The following is a 14,146-nucleotide window of genomic DNA, read 5'->3' on the forward strand; positions in this document are numbered from 1 at the left end:
AACAATAATGTGGAAAAGCTCAAGGGGTCTGACTACTTTCCGAAGGCACTGTATATTACAGTATTGTATGCCATCAGGCTGGGACTACAGACAGAGTCAGGGTATAGGAGTTAGTACTGCCTGTGTCAGACAGTCAGAGAGCCCCGGGCAGGGCCTGATTGTGTAGAGGACTGGGATAGGGGATTAGGGAGGATTTGGAGAGCAGTCATTACCCTAGCCTGTGGAGGGTCTGATAATTAAATTACCTCAGCAGCCATGCCGCTGCCTTCCCATCTATCTACTATACACAGACCAGGGCTTTCAAGGTCGCTCTGCTCATATCTGAAATGAGCTGCATGGCCACCATCCTGACTCAAGATCCTGAATGACACAGTTGACTTGAAACTTTATCCACGGCATGAACAACACATTGATGCCAATGGATGGTTGGTCTTGAAGGTGGAGTGCAACTTAAGTCAGGACTTGTTTAGGCCTTTGCAGTTCACATTGAGACTGACACATACATTCAAATGTCTGACTGTCTCAGACCTCTGATTCTCTCCCTCTCTTATTTAAAAATCCTGAACATCAGCTCTCTTGTTTCCAACTACTCTCTGCCCTTCCCGATAGCATGTGGATTGACTCATTGCCATGCAGTGGCTGAGATCTGCAGGTGGTCCTCTGGTGGTGCTGACAGGAGACTGACAGGAGATGGGCCCAGCGTGATGGTGATGGTGGTGAAGTGGCCCAATGTGGGAATACTGCAGCTGGCCACATCACAGGGTTCCCCCCTGGTGTCTATGCTCAGACCAGGAGAGGCTGTGACCTGCTGGGAGAGAGATGGGGAGAGCACTTGGAGAGAGAGGGAGAGAGAATGGATGAGTGGAGGAACAGGAGAGAAAGCAGGGCAGAAAAGCTAGAGGAAGAGAGAGTTAGATAGAGGTGATGGGGAGAGTGAGCAAAAGAATGAGGGAGAGAGAGAGAGAGAGAGAAAGTGGGGGTGCAGAAGAGGGAGATGTGGGTGTATGGTCGTGGTTGAACAGTAGCAGCTCCCACGTAGAGATTGAGGGTTTGTCACGATCTGCCACTGAGCACTCCCTCTTGCACACACACACACACACACACACACACACACACACACACACACACACACACACACGCACACGCATATAGAAAAACATACCCACCCTACCAGAAAAAATTAATTGACCCACACACTCTACATGACATTGAGACTTGTAAACAGCCACAATAGCCAATTTAAATAAAGGTCAGTCTAATCACTAACGCTGATGAAATACATTTCTCCTCTTCTCAATTAATATCACTCACACATTAACATGAATCCACATGAATCCACGCATGAGTAGCCACACACAGTGACAATGTACATTAACCTGCTCAACTGTAGTAAATGGAGCCAAAGGTCACCCATGTTGAGGCAATTCCCAATGACCAATGTAACTTCATGCTTATGAGATTCCATTCTCCATGTTCCGGAGTTGACAGCATTGACAATAAGCTGTTTTTCCCTCCACGACCATATACCAGCGCTACCATAAACTGATGTGCGTTTTAATCCAGCCCACACATTCCCAGGGATGACAGAGGCACCACAATCCTTAATTGCCTGTCACTCCGTCACGATTAAAGCAAATTAATAGACATCCCTTCCTATAAGATGTGATCGTATTCACCAGTCAGTTGTCTGAGGATCATTAAGGCTTGTTGATGAAAGCAGCAGACGGAAAGTACACCCAACCAACGATCCTACTCCACTGCTGAGTGAGGGCAATGGATCAGCCGCGTGCCTGATCTGACTGCGGTTACCCTAGCAAAGTGGCACCGATAGATGTGCTGGTGAAAGACAGGGTGATGCACGCGCTGTTGATGGTGATTTGCGGCGACACACGTGTGTAACGGGGTTCTGTCTTTGGAGAATTAGAACATCGGCCCTGAACAGCCAATGAAGCTTATCGCGGGCGCAGATGATTTCTCGGTGGGGAGTCATTCCCAAGAGAGACCATCTGCCCGCAACTTTCCATATCACCACCGTAACTCACAATTTCACCACCGTAACTCTCAATGTCACCACCGTAACTCTCAATGTCACCACGGTAACTCAATGTCACCACCATTACGCTCAACGTCACCCCCATAACTCTCAGTGTCATCACTGTAACATTCAATGACACAACCATAACAGGAGCTCGCTAGTGATGATACTGCTTGTTTGAACATGAATCACTTGAAAAGCACATTTTTTCTCCTGTAATGCATATACTGTATGACATATCGCACACCTGTGAAGGTTTCTGAATGTATGCATATTGTCCCGTTAATTGGTGATCTCTCATACCCTTACATTACTGTTTCTGACGGTAAAAGATGGCTGCTCATTGGGCAGAGCTGAATGTGCGTGTCAAACACCTGTGTTTGGATGGGAGGCGGCCATGCTCCCGGTGTGTCTAAGACAGATGTTTCATGGGACTGTGGTGGCGGATGATTGATGCCTCGCAGTACGTCAGGTGGCAGAAATCCCAGACACCTCAGGGTTTTTGGCTTTGGCGTGTGATTTTTTTCCCCCTTATTTTTTCCTATAATGTGGTTAGTGAAGGAGAGCGAATCTGGAGACAGACGGGGGGATTGGCAGAAGCCAGAGAAGCCAGTCGATCAACAGACATGTATCACAAAACAATGCCGTTCGGAACACACAGAGGACGACAACAGCTGGTTGCCAGATTCCCTCTAAAGCACCTGACTGGTGTGACGCTATCTCCTTGGCAGAATTAGACTGCCTCAAGGAGCAATAATTACAACAAGCGATCTTAATCTCCGCCGTGGGAAGGTGAGCAGGGGAGAGGGGGGACTCATTCAGTGAAGAAAACCCCTAATATCATGTCACGTGGCTGAAGGCAAGACACCCACCCCCGTCCAACTACCTCTTCTTATGGAAGTCACCTTGTAGATGCCCTTGACTAGACCCCATTGCCATTCCAGGGCTAAGTAACTTCTTCATTTAGCCTCGTCGCTGAGATAGCTAGACAGAGTAAAAGAGCAGGCTTCATGCTCTGTTTGTCGCCCCCCCCCCCCCCCCCCCCCCCCTTCGCAGCAGAGCTACTGAGACAAGTGAGTTAGACTGGAGAGAGAGAGGTGGGAACCCGGCCGGGACTCCTTTACTTTAGCCTCGTCTGCCCTAATCACCAACATTGAATTGCATTGTTTTAGCCAGGCAGATTGGGGCCCTGCTCAGAGGTTCATGAGGGGGAGGGAGGATAGGAGACAGAGGTGGGCAGGGAGTCTATCTTTTCCCCTATCTCCCTCTTTCTCTTTCTCTCTATATCTCCATGGGCCGCACTCTGCCACTTTGGATATGTCATGGTTAATAAGGATGACAAATTGGGACTGCTCCCCTCGGTCTCCAGTCGGTGCGGTGGCTTCGGAGTCTGCCCTTATACGCCCAGAGGAGGCCACGCTCAGCACCGCTCACAAACAAAATGGAATTTAACAAGGCCTGAATCAGCCACATGCCTCAGCAAATGGCTACTCAACCCCGCCGCACCTGCCTCACCAGCTGGATGTACATGTTGTTATAGTAGAGTGGTATTGTGTAGTGCGAGGGAGGCAATACGGTTTGTGAACAGAGACCAGGACAGAGTTCCCTATTGGTTAAACTTACACCAGGGTAAGACTCCATATGATCTGCCTGGCTTTATTTAACACTGGCTTAATCAGAATTCATTCATTCCTTCTCAAGCCATGTTGGAAACCTTGTGTGTGATGATAAAACTCCCTTAAGCCTTCATCTTCATAGTTTTTTTCACTCTTCATTTGTTTTCCTGCTATTTATTCAAATACGACGTTGATCAACAGTGTGTGGTGTCCTCATATTTGTGTTTGCCATTTATGATGACCTTGGTCGCCATGGCGTGCCCTTGGCCACACACGCTTGGTCTCCCCCAGCTTGAGACAGAGGATTGTTGTTGGATCTGAAAATGTTGCTCTGGCTGTCACAGCATGACATTCAAATGTGAACAGTAGTGTGATGAATATAAACACCATGACATCAAGAGAACCCCTGAACCCCCCCCTACTTAAATTCAAGATAAGGACTGCAGTGGTTACCATTGGATTCCCACACAACAACATGACTCATCTTCCTAGTTGAAGCTCAACGGAGCTCTTTACATTATAGCCTAATGTATATGGTGCGTTTGTGCCTTTCCTGCTCTAATAGATCAAATCAATACTTTATTAGTGCAAATATAGACCATGAATGAGCTATGGTGTCCAGAGACTGTAGTATCACATGTCTTACTCTACAGTACTAATGAGGCTTTCAGTGCTGCGTACCACTGTTTGATGTGTCTTTTCTATTAGAAGTGTGTCTTGGTGGCCTCTATGAGTTGTTTAATGCATGTATACACAAAATGTGCGGAATAATACATACTAATTAGCATTAGTCATTGTACATTGTGAGACAAATCTCTGTGGAATTCTTCTTCTTTTCGGGATTGCCCCCCTGTGGTCATTGGCATTTAAGGATAAGGAACCAGGGGACTGAGGTTATTTGCCCATAGGGGTTGGAGATCCTTGGGGTCTGAGACAGTGAATAGCCAGAGTGGCTCTGTGGACCTGTGGCATTTCCACTGAGACAGGATGTCTGTTTTGTTTGCCTGTCTTTGAGTACGAGGGAACAGAGACTAACCTTTAACTCAACGGTGCCTGCTGCTAGGGGCTCTTCCAATGCCGCTTCTTCTTCTTTACACAGGAGTTGCACGCAGTCGAGATAGTTCAAAGCTGAGGAAGAGACAGACAGAGCATGTTAATTTGGAACAACAAAAAGTATGCAAAGTTCATAGAACTGAATTGAGACTAGTTACTGCAGGTTGGTTCCTGTTTTCAAGAGACATTTTAAACAAGCCCAGTCAGATACTTTGCTATTCTGTGTATCGATTTCTGACATTTTGTGTTCTTGAGAGCAGCCATTTTCTTTTAAGAGTACTTTATAAGCCAGGCGCACACAAGACCAATAGCATTTCAATTCTTCCAGCCAATCAATGTGTACGGCAATGGGCTCAAATGGCGACATCCAGAACCGAGGCACGGTGAAATGAACCAATGTCATTTCACCCAGTTGATTTTTCCATCAGCTCAGTTGTGTTTATTTGTGTGTGTGCGTGTGTGCGTGCGCGTGCGTGTGTGTCTGTGTGGGGGGTGGCAGGGATCCATTATCGATGGAGAGCTTGCACAGCCGATTGGTTGTGTTCATTTAGAAGCCGGTGGAACCAAGTCATGAGCTGGAGACCAGGGACGGGGACCAGCTGGGGATCTCCTCCCCACAGATGCTGCCTGCCACTACAGTGTGAAAGGCACTCCAGCGCGGAGGAGGAGGCGGATGTGGAGTACGGACCATCTCTAGTTAGGGTCACAGCAGGGGATTTTCAATACTACTTCAATGTCTCATTTCATTGTAAATCATGTTTGAAACAAAACTAATGTGATCGGTTGACTGTATTTTGGTTTTAAAATGTATCCAAAAGCAATATCCAATAAACACCTGGATGGAGATTCACAGAATCACAGAATATATTACTTCAAAATGTGGATAAATAAAAAATGCAAATAAGATCTGTCCTTGCAGCATACGTCTCAAGGTTCTGCTGTGATGGAGAGCTATCTGCACCATCTTGACGGTGTCGGGAGGTGGAGATGGAGTTTGTGATTCCCTATTCATTCCCCCATTACTATTGAGGAGCTATTTGCCGGGCCTTTAAAAGCTATTTCCTCCGGCTGGCATTGGCAGGTACACAAAGGCACAAAAATTCAGAGGCAATTTGTGCCTCGTTTCAGGAAACTACGGGTATGTAGCGCATCACTACTTCACAGGACAGCCATTAGAATACATTTTAAAAGCAATTTTTTTATCAAAATGCGCTTTTTGGCAGAAATGCTTTACAAACTATGCCATCTGTAAATTCGAATGAAATTGTTAAAATACGAGCCTAGTTCGTTTAGGCATGGACAAATAATCAGAGTATGAATTAGAAAATTCTGGAGTTTGATTGCAAATAAATATGCAGACGGAGACGAAAAGAGAACACACTGTTGTATAAAACACCTGTCTCCGGATTACATCTTCAAACTAAGGGCAACCATGGCATCAATGACAGAGAAGCGTCCATCCAGTCATAAAATAGTCTAGCTAGTTACATTTGCAGATATTACACATTTCTAATTTTGTCACAAAGTCGTTTTCATTTCAAGTTAAAGCGTACTGTTAGCTATATATAAACAACTTGCTATCAAGAGATACCCTGAACCCCCCCCCCCCATCATCCCAACTTAACATTCAAGAGAAGGGTAAGTTGCCATTGAATTCCCACACGATAACATTATTCATCTTCCTACTTGGAGCTCAATGGAGCTCTTTCTGTTATAGCCTTATATATTACCATAGATGTAGCCAGTGCCTTAAAATACATTTTTCAGCCGTAAGCTCCTACTATAGAATGAATCACGTGCTCTTGTTAACATACCCATGACTTACATTTTCCTAACAATTGGTGCCACTCTGTCAACAACAGTTGATATTAACCCCAGCACCGCCATCCTCAGTCAGGATGACATGCAGCACGCTAAGAACTTGGAAGGAGACATTGATATGTTGATGCTTGGTATAATACATGTGCATGAATGAAATCTCCACCACATTACTAACACAAACATGCACACATACACACACCTCATCACATGTCATTCATCTCTTTAGGATGCGAGAGTGTGTACTTTTCCAATGTCATTTTTATTGTCACATACACCAGATAGGTGCAGTGTGTGTGTGTGTGTGTGTGTGTGTGTGTGTGTGTGTGTGTGTGTGTGTGTGTGTGTGTGTGTGTGTGTGTGTGTGTGTGTGTACTTGTTTGAGTGTCTATGCTACAGTAAGTAACCAGTGGGATTGCTTTGAACCTTGCCACACACATTAGGTGTAGCACTGCCAAAGTTTCCAGCTGTTCTCCTGTGCATATTACTCAATGTACACACAGAGAACAGTAGGGTTGTGACAAGTAATCACAGAACAACGGTTTCGAGCAAATCAATGGGCTCGCTACCACTTCCGATGCTCGGCTAGATGAGTGTGAAAATAAGTCATCGTAGGAACACAATGACATTGTCGTTATGATATCCAAACCGCCGCTTTCGTCGGAATGAGCGTTGGCTTTCGTGACTCCTACAATTGGTCAGCTACAGTGTCTGCAACAGCCAATCACCCTTTGTGGTGCTTCACATAAGTCTTAATTTTCCCGACGTGGCGCCTGCTTTTCACCAGCCTCCCGTCATCTTTCTCTTCACCGTGTTATTCCTCCATCCTCCACTTAGGGTATCCACCACTCTCCATCTCCCTCTCTCCCTCCACCTCTCTGCTTGCCTGAACACGTGAGTCCGTCTCCATCATCCTCATATCAGATGCCTCCTCTAGAACTCCTCTGTATTCTGACCAGGTAGCCCTTTATCGCTTATTCGCTCTTAACGCTGGCCGATTTGAATGGCTCTCGGGCAGCAGCCGGGTGAATGATGCGATCCTTCTCGTTGCACAGTGATGAATGTAAGGCCCCATGTAGCCTTGGCCGGGTTCCTGAGAGCTATGGTCTGCGATCACGACCAAGCCCAACCCTCAGCTCAGTGTGATGCCAAAGGGAGAGATTACATTTCCATCTCTTAGTATTCCGACGGGAGACAAAACATACATACAAGGTTTGTGTTCCGGTATATTTCCCTGGCTTGGGTTACAACATGAAGGAGACAAGTGGTGGAAACCATCTGTAGATGTGTGTACTGGTTAAGGACCAGTGCTGGGGGGGGATGGGTGGATGGGTGACAGGAGATATGTTACCCCAGTAATCTACAGTGAGGGGTGAGCGGTAAAAACAAACATGACCTTGAGGACTTGGCCATGCCAATCACCAGAGCCTTGCTCCCCTTGACAGGCACTGAGGCAGAAACTCAACGCTCCAGATATGTCAGCTGGTGTAATGACCTGACCATTGGCTTATACCATCCCATCGGTTCTGAAGGGGGATCCAACATGGAATACGATGGCAAAGCATCTCATGAGAAGTCATATTCGTTGGTCAAGACAATGAGATGTTTGTGAAAATGTCATTATCAGATGGAGAAAACAAGGAGGGTATCACACCCTGATCTGTTTCACCTGTCATTGTACTTGTCTCCACCCCCCTCCAGGTGTCACCCATGTTCCCCATTATTCCCTGTGTACTTATGCCTGTGTTTTCTGTCTGTTGCCAGTTTGGCTTGTTTGTTCAAGCCTACCAGCATTTTGTCTCAGCTTCTGGTTTCCCCTAGTCTCTCTTTTTCTCGTCCTCCTGGTTTTTGACCTTTGCCTGTCCTGACCCTGTACCCTCTCGCCTGACCACTGCCAGACGCTGAGCCTGCCTGCTGTTCTGTGCCTTTGCTCCACCTCTGGATTGCCGACCTCTGCCTGACCTGACCCTGAGCCTGAGCCTGCCTTGACCTGTCGTTTGCCTGCCCCTGTGGTTACAATAAACATTGCTGCTTAACACAGTCTGCACTTGGGTCTTACCTTGATTCCTGATAGAGGGAAGAACCAACATATTTTCGCCCAGTTTTAATCATTTAGATTCTGAAAATAGCCAAGCCATTGTCTTTATGAATGTGAATCTAGCTTTTAGTATGTATTTTCATCATGCGTTGGGACACCATACAACGCCTCAACAAAACAGGCATATAAACATAGTAGCCCATGTCCTCTTTCCCCTTAAAGAAGGACAGAATACTGGTGTTCTCTGCCTCAGAGTCTACCCACTGAGATGATTGGTGTTGACAGAAAGCCTGGAGTGTAAGAAACATCCTTCTTGACAGCTAGAGAAGTCTCATCACTCAAACATGTTGGAGCACATTCTGTGAAACCAGGCAGTTCTGTGGAAAGCAGGAACGTCCAATCACTAGAACACTTGGGGAAATGGATTTCTATAGAGTGATACCTGTAGCGGGCTCTGTACTGTACTGTAGATCGGAGAAGGTACTTAAGTATTTACTGTATAATTACAGTTGAAGTCGGAAGTTTACATATACCTTAGCAAAATACATTTAAACTAAGTTTTTTCACAATTCCTGACATGTAATCAGAGTAAAAATTCCCTGTCTTAAGTCAGTTAGAATCACCAATTGATTTTAAGAATGTGAAATGTCAGAATAATAGTCGAGAGAATAATTTATTTAAGCTTTTATTTCTTTCATCACATTCCCAGTGGGTCAGAAGTTTACATACACTCAATTCTTATTTGGTAGAATTGTTTAACTTGGGTCAAATGTTTTGGGTAGCGTTCCACAAGCTTCACACAATAAGTGCATTTTGGCCCATTCATCCTGACAGAGCGGGTATAACTGAGTCAGGTTGAGCTGGAGTAACTGAGTCAGGCACCTCCAGGCCCATCCTCCAACCCCCTCTGTGGTCACTCTACGGTGGCGGGGAGCGCCGTGGAGATGATTAGCAACTGTTACCCAGCATGCCTCTAGGCTACACAGAAGGCGGTCCCTGTTCGGCTGGAGCTCGACCAGGCTCATCATCTGCCCCCAGCAAGTCCACTCTACCACACTACCACTGATAAGTGATGCACCTTCCCTGGTCGACACTTTAAAACCAACTCTATTGTGATGCGCGGATCTACGGCTGTATTCATATTGAGGACCTCTGACTTCCCACAGCTAATGCTATAAGGCAGTTGTTAAGTTGTCTGTTTTGGCGGGCTTTGTGTGTAACACCACAAGCATATTACCCTGGGTCTGTTAGTTGACAGAGAGGTAGGCACATAGGACATATAGTTAGCCAGCTAGGAAAAAGATAAGAACAATCTCACCCCCTCATACCCTACATTTGCATTAAAAAATGGTGTCATTTAGCAGACTCTCTTATCCAGAGCGACTTACAGTTAGTGCATTCATCTAATATCTTCTACTGAAGCTCTGAAACCTTCCATACGTTGAAGAACGAAGGCGGAACAACACTTTCTCCAGCATACTGATTTCCATCTGCTTTCTCTCATTTCAACCTTACACTCACTCATAAAGCCCGAGCACGTTGTCACTCCTCCATACTTTTCCTTAACTATTTCAGGAGAGGGAGACTAGACTGCCTGTCTGTCTGCCTTGCGGTGGCTGTTTGTAAGGGCTGTCAGCCACAAGCAATGTACGGTGCTGATAATGTTCTTTCGTTCCCCGCTTGTACTCTGTCTGATTGTGGACACGTGCTCCGGTGAAATATCAAGACGGGAATAAGAGTGCTACGAGGCTTAAGGAGATGCAGTGACGACGAAGGAACAGGTGACAAATGAAAGCCAGCGAGAAGGCTTTTGTTATTGTTTTGAGTCTTGTCTCTCCGAATAGTATTTTTTCATAATTTTTTTGACAATTCTCTCAGTTCTCCCAGACTGACTCTTATTCCCACCAACCTCCCTCGGCATGCCCACAAAGCTTGAACCATAAGTCTTGGGTGGAGACATGCCACCCCGTGTTAACAGGCTATTTCTGTGGATTAGCTATCCCGTTGTGACACATTTGCAATCCGCTTCTTCTGCTGGCTGATGGCGGCTCGCGGTGAGAGTAATTACAGTACAAACCCAGGCGATCAATTTAAATTGTAAACTCCCTGAACTCTGGCAGACATTTTTCTACACTTCAAAAAATGAACTGTTTAGATTTTTTGGGCTCATGTCCTGCAGACATGTGCTGAGCAACATGCCTTTTTCAGCCATGTTCCATGTCAAAGCACATGGAAACTATTCAAACAGCTGCCATCAACAGTGAATTCACAATATCTGAATATTTAAGACCTTGTTTTCCTTTGTCCTTTACAATATTGTGATCAGCACTCTACAATGTGCTCCGTCCTCTATAGACACTGCCCTCTGAGCAAACAAGATTACTGTGATGAAGACGAGCTGCCGTGTTTAATCCCTGTCTCAAGGTACTTTGGGGGTGACTCACTCTCTCTGACAACGACAAAAACTTTGGAGACAGAGCGTTTAGTGGGGACGCAGCCCTCAGATACCCGCTGCAATCGCAACAACGCCCTGATCAAAAGATCCCCTGTGAGTGCAGTCGTTATCCAAAATACAAAGGCCTGTAGCTTTTTGAATTGGTCTGTGAAAATGGTTGATTGTAAGTGTTTTAATAAGATGAGGGTAGAGAGGTTAGTCATTTTCCATTGAGGGTGAAATACACCTCCACATCTGAGTTAACATAGCAAACAAAGACAAAAAAACAGTTTGAATTGCACTGGCTGGTGAAAGTTCCTCTTCTCTGCCTCTCCTCCAGCTTCCTTCACTAGGTTCATACAGTAACTGTCTGTCACAGAGAGCTCCATCTCTAACCTGCCTGTGGACCAGGATAAGCAGAGAGCAAGGGGAGGGTAGGTGGGGATGGATGGGGTCCACCAGCTGGCAGTGGAGGGGAAATTGTTCCTGGGCAGCAGGACTGGCTGTTATTTCCTTATTCATCCTCCAGTGGTCCAAGCCAGGGCTCGATGGGACACAGTCATTTAACAATACAGCCCTCCTGTTTCCCATGGTCTGGCAGTCACCTGCTCATACACCGTGGGATGGCTCGGTCCGGCGCACATTTTGTCATCGCAGGTCTCTAGGTCCAGCTTAATCAGCCCCGTCCAGAGATAGGGCCTGTTAGGGCACCGATGACCATGATGGAGGTTGACAGGTGTCGTGTCTGATATACGAGTGCCATAGGAGTGAGAGAGAGAGAGAGAGAGAGAGAGAGAGAGAGAGAGAGAGAGAGAGAGAGAGAGAGAGCAGTACGCCTGGCTGACAGAGGGCCATTTGAGCGTGGGCTCCTCCAAGGATGGCTGATTCCTATTTCTTCCTCTCCCCCCACTACAGTGGCCAATGGCTCGGGGTTATCCAAGGTAAAGTGATTGTTATTCTCTCACAGGCCAGAGGCTTTCTTACAGTATCCAGGTTGCCCCCTGGGGCAGGAGAGCATGGTGGATCTCTAAGAGAGATGGATGCCACTGAGAGAGAGGGGGAAGACAAAGCAGGGAGAAAGAAGGGGGGGGGAGAATATTCCCTCAGTCGTGACTGCATTGCTTCACGCAAAACTTCCTCGGCCTGCTCTAACATTAGTTGTGAAACACAACTTTGAAATGCCTGGGCTTGAAGTCTGAGACAGAGATGAACAACTCTCTCTCTCATAATCATGTCCCTTTTATGGAAACTATGTAAATTATGTGATATTATGAGTAAGGCTCCTTTAACAATTATTCTCCCCCAAGTTATCTTTGCTGGTCATTATCCATGGGTGTGGAGAGAAAAGGTCTTGGCTCGGTAGTCCAATTTCACAGTAAATTCTGTATCCATGTGACGGTACACTAGTGAAAGAACTCTGAGCAGGCATTAACCATAATGTTATTCAACGATAACACCTAATGCCTAATGTGTCAAATGCTTTCCACGTTCAATTTGTTGGAGATCACATTGGACAACCGGTGGAAAATCATTGAGGCCTCTCAGAACAAATTCATGGACCGTCGTGTCTGGGCATTGGAAAAGAGTACACGTGTGTTTGAGGGGTAAGTTAACTTGTATTGGTCTGCATAGATCTTTCCGGAGGAGAATGGGTTGAATGAGTCAAGACAGACACTCTCTGACCCAATCGCGTTTTGGAAGGATGGGTCTTCGATTGGGCTGATTTCTCTGGTGGCGTTTTCATTCGAAGGCAGGAACATAGACACACAGATGTGGTCAGGAATAGAGGAGAAACGTTGCTCTCTAGAATAACCTGTTTACCATGGAGCTGTAATCCCAAAGCATTTTACAACAAACCTTCTGCACGTGACTAACTAACCACAGTACGCACAGGGTGTGTGTGTGTGTGTGCGTGCGTGTGTGTCTGTGTGTGTGCGTGCGTGTGTGTGTGTGCGCGCATCTGTGTGTGTTTGCGCCTGGGTTCACATGTGTGTGTGTGTTTGCCTGCTCTCTCAGCCAAACTAAACCGATGGGAAATCATCTAGGAGGACGGAATTAACTCTATCCTGAGTTTTGGCAGTGGGGGAGCAGAGCAGCAGGTCCATAATGAACAGCTGAGACGGACAGTGAGGAGAGTCTGCTGCTGCTGTGTGCCGGCCCTCCCCCACTCATTGAACCTCCTGGGAGTGTGCACTGTGAACTGCATGTGAGTGGTCCACTGTAGGATCCACTGCGCTCCCCTCCACAGGGCAGTGGCAGAACAGCTGCCTGTGTGCATCACGGGAACAAACCTGAAGCTGTGTGTACATACTGTGTGTAGGCTTTGTGTATGTAGTTCCATATGTGTCAAGGACAGGCGATTAAAACGGGGACATAAGGGGTCTCCATGGCGACAATTGGGGTGGAGCCAATGGCACCTGGGGAATGCAGAGTGTGTGGTAGTTTAGTATCTGACCCCTGACTAGAGAAGAGAGATCGTTGTAACGGTTAAATCATGCATCACGAGGACAGGTGTGTCGCATCAGGATCTGTCATCCATGGATGATTTGCATATCTGGATGACTACCCGAGTGAACCTTTTCCCTGTAATAGAAGAGAACAGAAGGAGACAGTGGAACCTACGTGCAGAGGGGAGACGTCTCATGGGTCTTGTTTTTAGTGCTATTTGACCTACATTCGTTTTGAGATGAACACCGTTCAATGCAGTACCAACACAAGCCTGAGTTATTGAGGAAATCTACAGCTTGAACCATAACCAATTATGCAAGCCCTTACATGTCGGAGTAACAGAGTGACGCAACATGGCTTCAACAACACTGTATTAATAGCAGATGCATAGCATGCTGAGATGGTGGCCACATGAGAATACACACAGATCCAGTCTTTTGTTGCAGCTCCATCTTCTCTCTCTGCTGATTATCTAGAGCCATTTACTTCCATGTCCCTCCATTTCAGTCTACAGGTCTCCATTTTGACTGTAATAGCCGCCGTGATTATGTTACATGGTAACAGCATTGGGATAGTTATCAAAGTGCACTTTCCTGGCACTGTCTTTCATCAGAGGCCAATTCACAATGTACCGAGGGCACAAAATGGATGCCGGCGCATTACTGTGACTTTACAAAGACCCTCAGATCACTGACCGTCCGCCT

At 46.4% G+C, this 14,146-nt stretch overlaps 1 protein-coding gene across 5 annotated transcripts in view; it reads right to left on the minus strand.

The window, feature by feature from the left end:
• Window positions 1-14,146, minus strand: part of LOC139378529 (synaptotagmin-1-like) — a 200,693-nt gene that overhangs the window by 99,907 nt on the left and 86,640 nt on the right. For all 5 annotated transcript variants that reach the window (XM_071120785.1, XM_071120783.1, XM_071120784.1 and 2 more), the window contains exon 3: window positions 4,688-4,779. The gene's annotated coding sequence lies outside the window, so the exon portion shown is untranslated. The remainder of the gene's footprint in view (window positions 1-4,687; window positions 4,780-14,146) is intronic.

The sequence above is a fragment of the Oncorhynchus clarkii genome, chromosome 21, assembly GCF_045791955.1.
Source record: "Oncorhynchus clarkii lewisi isolate Uvic-CL-2024 chromosome 21, UVic_Ocla_1.0, whole genome shotgun sequence".
In the NCBI taxonomy this organism is placed as follows: Eukaryota; Metazoa; Chordata; class Actinopteri; order Salmoniformes; family Salmonidae; genus Oncorhynchus; species Oncorhynchus clarkii.